The sequence below is a fragment of the Condylura cristata genome, unplaced genomic scaffold (assembly GCF_000260355.1).
Source record: "Condylura cristata isolate star-nosed mole 26May11 unplaced genomic scaffold, ConCri1.0 scaffold00014, whole genome shotgun sequence".
In the NCBI taxonomy this organism is placed as follows: Eukaryota; Metazoa; Chordata; class Mammalia; order Eulipotyphla; family Talpidae; genus Condylura; species Condylura cristata.
The window spans coordinates 8,976,558-8,985,456 of record NW_004567115.1 but is presented as its reverse complement, the minus strand read 5'-3'; positions in this window follow the sequence as shown (position 1 = coordinate 8,985,456).

The following is an 8,899-nucleotide window of genomic DNA, read 5'->3' as shown; positions in this document are numbered from 1 at the left end:
ATCCAGTCATCTACTTTTGGGCATTTGGGCTGCTTCCATGTTTTTCCAATTGTAAATAAAGCAGCAATAAACATGGGGGTACAATCCCACTCCGAGGTATCTATCCAAAAGACACAAAAACACTGATTGAAAAAGATACCTGTAGGCCCTCTTTTTTTTTTTTAAACCAGAAATAATCATCCTGTCAGAAACCTATCTACATGGTAGGGCAAATGTCAAAAAACAGGGCATCTGGTCTTTGTCACAGGCGTCTCCTTCTTGCTTTTTGAAGCCCAGACCCCTATCCCATTCCTTAGCTCAAGCAGAGGTGGAGAGAAAGAGAGAGAGAGAGAGAGTGATCAGATGAGTAGGTTTATGTGTATATGTATCCACCCATCCATCCACCCATCTATCCATCTATCCATCCATCTATCCATCTCCCCTCATTTTGTTCCATGGACATTAGCACCTATAGCCAGATAGAGTTTCTATGTGTATGTAATTGCATTTGTCTTTTTTTCCTACTAATCTCTCTGGTGATGCGATTACGCCACCAGCCTGAGCAGAACGTGGAGGGGTGGGGGGAAACTTCTCCAGCCCTACCACACAACACTTTGTAGCTCCTCTTATCAAGAGATGGGGCTAGCTCCTCCCATCTTGAATCTGGACTGGCTTCATGACCTGCTCTGGCAGATAGACTTTATGGCAGAAATAATGTGGTACCAATTCTGAGCGATTGTGGCTTCAGCAGTGATGCTCATGGAATCTTGCCACCCATTTCAATTGCACAAGCCTGGGCAGGGCAAGTGGGTGATAAGAGATCCGTGGTCCAGTCATTCCTGTGGCCCCAGCCAGTGACCGGCCACCAGACCTGCTGATCCAGCCAACATATGCTAACATTGGCTCAGAGCTACCCAGATAGCTGCTAGACTGGTGAGAAATAGTAAACAGTTCTTGTTTCAGAGTTCTTGCTTTGACACCAGAGTGAGCACCGCATAGTGCAAAGCCATTTTTGGAGGAATCCCCTTTGGAGGGGTGAGGGACGATGCACGCCATCCTATGAATGCTCTACGGAGGCTGAGCTGAGCTGTACTAGGACACATCTGCATTTCTTGTTTTTTCTTCCTTTCACACTCAGATGGTGTCTCCCAAGGTCAGATACTTCCTCAGAGTTCCATGAAAACTCGGATACCTGGCTCCACTCCAGCTTGCTCAATCGCAGTCTGGGTGAGCCCTGACAGGAGCACTTTGCTGGACTTTCCAGGTGGCTCTATTGTGCCTGCGTATTGTGCCTGGCATCTCCATTGCTTTGAGGTCCTGGCCCCTACGCTGCACCCCGGCCATGGAATGAGCCCACTGTGCCCGGGTGCCCACTGTGCACACAGGTGTCCTAGGATCCTAGAGGCAGCCTGAGGCCAGAACCTTGACTTCCCTGCTTCTCTTCACAGGCATTCTTTACTACCAAGGCCGAGGACCCCAAGAGCCTGATGACATTTGTAGGAGCTCAGAGAACTTTTCAAAAGCATTTCCATATCTATTAACATGGATGTGAATACCTGGCTAAGTCTGGCTACTTTAGGAAGTTAGCATGGCTTACTATGGTAACCATTAACATTGCCCTGAGGCCCTGGGGACGCTGGGCCTTCCAGCTGCACTGGGCTGCCTCACTTACTCACTGCTCGGGTTAGTATTCTTTCTTTTTCCCCCTTCCCTGGTGTCTCCCTCCCCCTTCTTCCTCTTCTTTTTCTTCTCTCACAAGCAACAGAAAAACACTCTGAAAATTTAAGTAAGAAGGATATTTACTATCAAGAATGTTCAAGAAATTTTAGGAGCTAAATAGGAATGAAAAAGCGGGGCCTTATTTTGGGAGCTGGTTAGGACGGGACCACCAGGACCTACAGAGTCCAGCCAATTTTAGTCATCACTCTGCTCTAGGTTTAAAATCTGGGTTGTGAGCTTTTGGGAATGTCACCCCAGACCTAATCCAGTGATCAAGAGAAACCAGCTACACCAGTGGCTGGGTGGAGAGGCGCTGTGTTGTGAGGGTCACACAGGGGCTGTAGGGACAAAGCTCTCTGCGGCTTTAGGGGGAGCAAGGCAGGGAAGAGGCTAGGGAAGTCAGGTCTGTGGATGATATTGCCGTGAGAGTGGAAAGCCCTCACCCCACAGGTGTCCATTTGTACAACTTGCTGTCCATCTGCTGGGAAGCTGGTTGAGTTTTGGTCAAATGCGGGCCCCCTTTGAGGCAGTGAGGGTTGAGAAACGGCCCAGAGCTTCTGGACTCCACATCCAGTGCTTGATGCAGCTGCTCCGGAAGGAAGACCCTGGCTACTCTGCATGGCCTGGCTGGAGGTGATCGGCCTACCCACCGGGCTGGGGTTCATTTACTCTGTCCTCTGGGTGGGGCCGAGCACCCCCAGCCCGGCTCATTTAAGCATCTGCTGTGATGATGCAGGGTGTGTCTGTCTGGTTTCTGCCATCTCACCCCTCTCCATTTGGTCCAGGTCCATGTCCATCTGCTCACAGGGGAGGAGTGACCGACACCCAGGTGCAAAACTGCCCAGTCTTCCCCCTCCAGGGCTTTGAGTCTTCCCCAGCATCTCAACCTGTGCCATTAGTTGCCCTTAATTAACCAAGAATGAGAGGTCTACACAAATTAGTGGGCACCTTTAGATTCTGTGGGCATTTACCCAAGTGTTGGGAGCGCCCACTGCTTCTGGGCTGCCTGCCTCTGCCCTTATGGGTCACGTGCACCAGGGTTAGACAAGTCCAAGGCCAGTGAATCTCTCTGGGCATCTGGAGTTGTGGCACTGAGACAGGTGTTGGGTGGAGGTTGCACAGGCAGAGGTGTGAGGCTGCTAGATGAGGGGGCACAGGAGCAATCTGTGGAGGCAGCGAGAGGCAGAGGGAGAAGAGGAGAGGGAGAGCAAGGAGGAAGAAGGTGGGAGGGTTAATTTTTCTCTTTTCCCAGTTTTTTTTGAAAGTTTCATGTATGTTCTTTCCTTAGGCCCTTCTCTTTCTTGACGTCCTTATGATAAGCTGTTCCTCTTAGTGAGTTAGTTGCCAAAAAGGAAAAAAGAAACTGACGAGGGCAAAGGGCTAGAACATTCGCCTACCAATGGCTTTGTTTCTCTATGGCACTGAGTTCTGAAATTCTTCACCACAGATTACCTCTTGAAATAAAGAGTGAGATTTTGCTTTGGCTTGTATTAAAAACAGCAATGAAAGTAACTCCCTGCAAAGCAACAAGGAAATGAAAATTTTAGCCACTCGATGAGTATCTGCTCTAAAAAAATTCAATTTACTTAAAAAAAAATGCTAACCCCTACAATCTAATAACGTTGATTAGAATAAAAAGTGCACATACTGTTTGATCCAACCCCCAGGATTTTTTCCCACAAAAGCACTGGCTTGTAAGGGCTGATGTATGAGGGTGTTTATTGCAGCAGTATCTGTAGCAGCCCCAAAAAACTAGGAAAAGGCTTTAGATAAGAACTTCCTAAACTGCTTCTTTGAGTTCTGGCTTCTACATATTATATATGTGTATAAAAGGATGTGTGTGCAAACATGCTTCAAAGACACTGATTTATACAAAGTTAAACAGGTGTGTTTATCATGGGCTTCTCAGAGCTATTAAGATGCTTATTCAGATATTCTTTTATGAAATATTTATTAAGCATCCATCATGAGCTAGGAGCTGTGTAGGGAAAAGGAGCGATGAATGAGACAAAGCTCTTATATTCAGGGAACTTCCAGTGACCATCAGAGAGTAATTTCAAGGTGACAGAATTTTTTTTTTTTTTAAGAGAAGGGCAGGGAGCTAGGGCAGTGGGCGAGTCTAACTTAATCCGGACCCAGAGAGTTTCTTGGAAGAACTGAAGGCAGAAAATCAAAGAAGTGGGAGTCAGTCCAAAGAAGGGCATAAGGAAGACAGTATGCCAGGTGGAGAGAATGGCATATGCCAACGCGGAGAAGGATGACGAAGAGAAGGGTGGGTGTGTGAAACTGAAAAAAGCCAGCGGGACAGGAACAGAGAGCGAGAGAGCTGCAGGGAGGGCTGGGGGCGGTGGCAAAGCAGGCCACCCAGGAGGATTCGCGCCTTCACCCCAAGGGCGTGCAAGACAAGCTCACCAGGATTTTAGATACACTTTTATTAAGGTATAATTTAAATGCCACAAAAATCTACTTATTTTAATGGTAGACAGTCTGATGAGCTTAGTAAATGGAGACAGTTGTGCAATCTCTGCATTAGCATGTTCCTATCGCAACCCACGCCCCCAAAGTTCCCTTGGGCTCACTTGCAATCCCCTTTCCCTCAGGCAACCAGTCTGCTCTCTGCCTCTGTACTTTGCCTTTCCTAAGAAATACTATATAAAATAGAGTCCTACAAAATGTTGTCTTATACAGCTGACTTCTTTCACTGATGGTGCTTTTTTGCACAGGTATGTGTCACTAATTCTTTTTAATTGCTGAATAGTATTCCACCGTGTGGATATAATTACTTGATTCATTTACCAGTTGATGAACATCTGAATTTTCCCGGTCTTTGGCTCTAATGACTAACACTGCTATAAATATTCAAGTGCAAGTCCAAGGAACTACGTGTTTTCAACTCCTTTTTGTGGGTGCCCAGAAGAAGCATCACTGCACTGAATTGCCCCCTTCAGGGGACTGAGTGGTGTATCGGTGCGGCTCTCAGAGATGCACTGTGTGGAGCAGCTCTTGAATGCTTATTTGCTTATCCCTGTCTCTCCGGCGAAATCTTTCCGGATTCCCATCTTGTGACTTGAGGGACTCACAGGACTCACCGTCAGTTACACTCGTGGTAGGAGATACGGCAGGGAAAGTCACACAGCAGGTCCGGCCACGTCAGGGGAGAGCCACGTTAGGTTCTGCCTTGGGGAGTCCAGGTGAACTCCTTCCTGGCATGGGGTCCGCACAGAATATCCTTCTTCCCCCAATCATGAAATGCAGCAACAGTGCACAGGGGCCATGCCGGGGAAGCCCAATGGGCTGTGGAACCCGGCCTCAGGATCGTGGGCTGTTGGTATAGGCACTCTGCCTGCATGCCAGGCCACGGTTACTGAAACTCCAGAAACCTAGAAGGAAAGCAGGTGTTCACTGTAAATCACATTGTTTGTCCAAACAGTCTAGGCAAGCTGCACAGCAGGGTTTAGTGCCCCAGGCAGACAAAACAGCCTTTATCAGTTAGAAATGTAGGTGATATTCCAAATGCCATATCGTGATGCCAGCCAAGGGTCAGCCTTGAGAGCAGGCCCGTCTACAAAAACAAACTCCTGTACATGTCTAGCCAAACCTTTACATCACTTCAAAATTGGGCTCTTAAGTCTTCTTTTTGAATTGTTAAGATTTATTTACTATATCCAGGACACAAGTTATTTATAAAATAAACATTTTGCAAAGGTTTTATCCAAGTGTGTGGTTTGTTTTCTATTTTCTTAATGGTATCCCTTGAAAGGAGTTTGGGGAGGGAGGTAACATGGGCAGGTATGCACGTACACACACACACACACACACACACACACCACTTTTGCTCCTATGTGGAGAATGCCGGATGAAGAGTGGATTGGGGGCTCAGGATTGGAAGTTGACAGGAAGGATGCGAAGAGGCTGAATGTGAGGGATGAGGTGAAGTAAGGCTGATACCGCAAGCAAGCACACAGCACAGATCCCTCCGGGGGCAGGGGAGACGGGGCTCCTCAACCTTGGCTGCAGAATACAGTGTTATTATTATTTTTATTTTAAGACGTTTATATTTATTTATGTGTACAGAACTGGAGTACAGGCCAGACGTGCAGGGGGTGAGAGGATTCACCTGAGACAGAGCAGGGAGCAGAACAGACCGATCGACGAAGTGCACTGCTGAGGGGAGCAGCGGGAGAGACAGGAGAGGTCTGCCACACCATGTGGGACACCTCCAGGGCAGGGATCGAACTGGCACTGAAGTGCCCGCAGCTGGCTTGCAGTGCTGCGGTTTAACCCGCTGCACCACCAGGGAGGGCCAGTATTGTTTTTAACCATGAAGCTCCCACTAAATTGTGGGATTTTGTGTTCTGATCATTTGGGAAAGGTAGGGCCAGATGAGCTTTAGGGCTCTACTATTTTCCACCTATGATGGCAGGAACAAGCTTTGGCGCTTACTTTAACTATTTTGACATATTCTGAGCTGTACACCTTGGTGTATTATTCCAGATAGCTTATTAGTCATATATATGTGTATTATAAAACTGAGATTTGATCCAGTAATACTTTCAAGATGGGAAAGGAATAGTCTATGCATGGAGATCTTGCAAAAAGTGAAGGCAGGAACACTTTTAGCATAGAAAGTGTGAGGACAAGGATAAGGAAATTCATATTCATGTATTAACCCAATTACTGAACGTACCTTGCCAATCTGAAGCACTATGGGCTTAAAATGGGATTTTATATCATTCTCTCCCAAGTGACACAGACAGTATTATAAATGAAAAATTCTTTCCTCAGGCTGGGCTACAGAGCTCCTCTCACTTGGGTAGCATATACTATCACAGGAAAAGCTTTATTTAAGGTTGGAAATTCTGTTTACCCAGGAGCCCAAACCACTGTTTTTCTGTTCTTGCAAAATAAACAAAACACCCTGGCAAACTAGATGCAAAGAAGGCCTGAGGGAATGGAAAGGAATGTGAAATCAGGTATGCGGGTCAGTGTCAGCACAATAAATCAGGAGCACAACGGCGAGACATATTTTCCCTTCTGATACTAAAGAAAGGGAGGCTACATGAATCAGCGAGACAAAGGGAGAGGACAGAAACTGAGATATATACGTGTATGTATTCCTAAAACCTACTTTATTAGCTACACATATATACACATGTACACACATACATTTACACATACTTACATGTAATTACAGGGTAGGTTTGTGGTGGTGTATTTCAGAAGGAGACAATCTAAAGGCTGAGAAATGGGTGTTTTGCCTGGTGGGAGCCACAGCCAGGAATCAGCGATGACAGCATCTCTCAGCCAGGTGGACCTGGTGCCCTGAGTTATAGAAAGGCTGGACAGAGAGATGGAAGCATGAAAGAATAGCTGGTGTCTGTAATAATAAATCCCTTTTTAAAAAGGTGATGATTGAGTTGATCATGTTCCTCATCTTGCCCCATCATGCCCCAGGGCCTTTGCACATGCTGTTCATTCTACCTGAAAGCCAGTGGTCTCCACCCATTTTCAACTTTAGTAAATTTATCTTCAGATCTCAAATCTATGCTTCCTTCTCTGCTATCCATGCCCTGTTATCATGCTCTGTTATCAGGGTTGCCTAATGTTTTATGGAGTCTAAACTCTGTAGAACTTTAAAGGCCCCCTTACAAAGAAAGACTAAAATATCTGGAGTTAAATACCCATCGAAGACGCCCACTCCAGGGTTCTCCCTGGTGGTGCAGCAGGTTAAAGCACTGCACTAAGAAGCTAAAGCCACTTCTGCATGAGTTTGATTCCCACCTGCCCCAGAGGTGATCCACATGGCATAGCAGACCTCTCCTGAGCCGCCCACTGCTCCCCTCTCCAGTGTACTTCATTGATCTGCCTACTCTGCTCCCCACTCTGTCTCTGGTGAATACTCTCACTGCCCCTGTATCTCTGGCCTGTGCCCCAGTTCTGTATGCATAAATAAGTAAATCTTAAAAAAAAAAAGAAGCTCCTTCCAGGGTGTTGGAAACGACTTGGGTGTATGACAGACAAGAGCCTCAGCGTCATGAGTTTCGTGGTGATGCTATAGCAAGACTATTGGATCATGAAGCGTAATTGTCATCAGAGCCCCATCAAAGTTTGTAATCATGTTTAGTTATGTGGGTATTTGTTTCCCATAGATCTTCCTGCTGCACCATAAGCTTCTTGGAGAGAGATTGTCTATTTTGCTCATCATTGTGTTCCTGTATGTAGTTTAGGCACTTACGTGATTTGCATAAATGAATCCTAAACTGTGAATCACATATAATCATAATCATAAGTCTACTAGCTTCCACTCATTGAGAGTCTCCATAGCTCAGGTCCTGGATGTTAGGACTGGGGGTTCAAGGTCTGTTGGAATCCTCAGCCTGTTAAAACATGGAGACAATATGATGTGGGTGCTTGGAAGTACAGACTAAATTTGAGTCGCTCCTGAGTCAAGGATGTAGTTTTTGAGTCCTACAATGCTATAACAGCACTGTGCTCCCCTACACAGACATGAGTTCCTAAGGGATAAGGATGCCCCTCCCAACTCCCCCAAATCAATCCTTTATAAGAGGAGACTATGAAACCTGCTCTTTCCTGGTCTCCCCTCTTGGCAAAGAGACCCCTACTCAGAGACATACCCCACAGTTGTGCTCTTAAGCCAGTGGGTCCCAGCCAGGGTTATTATTTTGTGCTCTGGCAGGCACCTGGCAATGTCTGGAGTATATTTGTTATTACAGTTGGAGAAGGAAGAAATAATGCATTGATCTGATGGATAAAGAACAGGGTTGCTGCTAAGCATCCTGCAAAACACAGAATAGTTCCTTACAGCAAAATTTTTTGAACCAGAATGTCAATAATGCCCCAGTTGAGAAACCCTGCCTGAAGGCCAAAGGCCCTCCCTATCATTTTATCTGGACACTACCACTGTCTGTAGTCTATTTGTCCCCCTCTGCCTTCTATACGCTTGCACAGAACAGTGAGGCAGTGTTGCCCAGAAGATAAGGAAGATCTTCTCCAGAGTTAATGTGATGAAATTTGAATAATAATTTTGCTTATTAAAAATAAAACTAAGACTGCTTAGGGCTGAATATTGAATGGCTGGGAAATCTTATTACAATATGGATTCTGAGTCCAATAGAGGCTCTGCAGCGGAGTACATTTCTCACCAGCTTCCAGGGGCTTGTAGAGACTGTGGCCAGGGGTC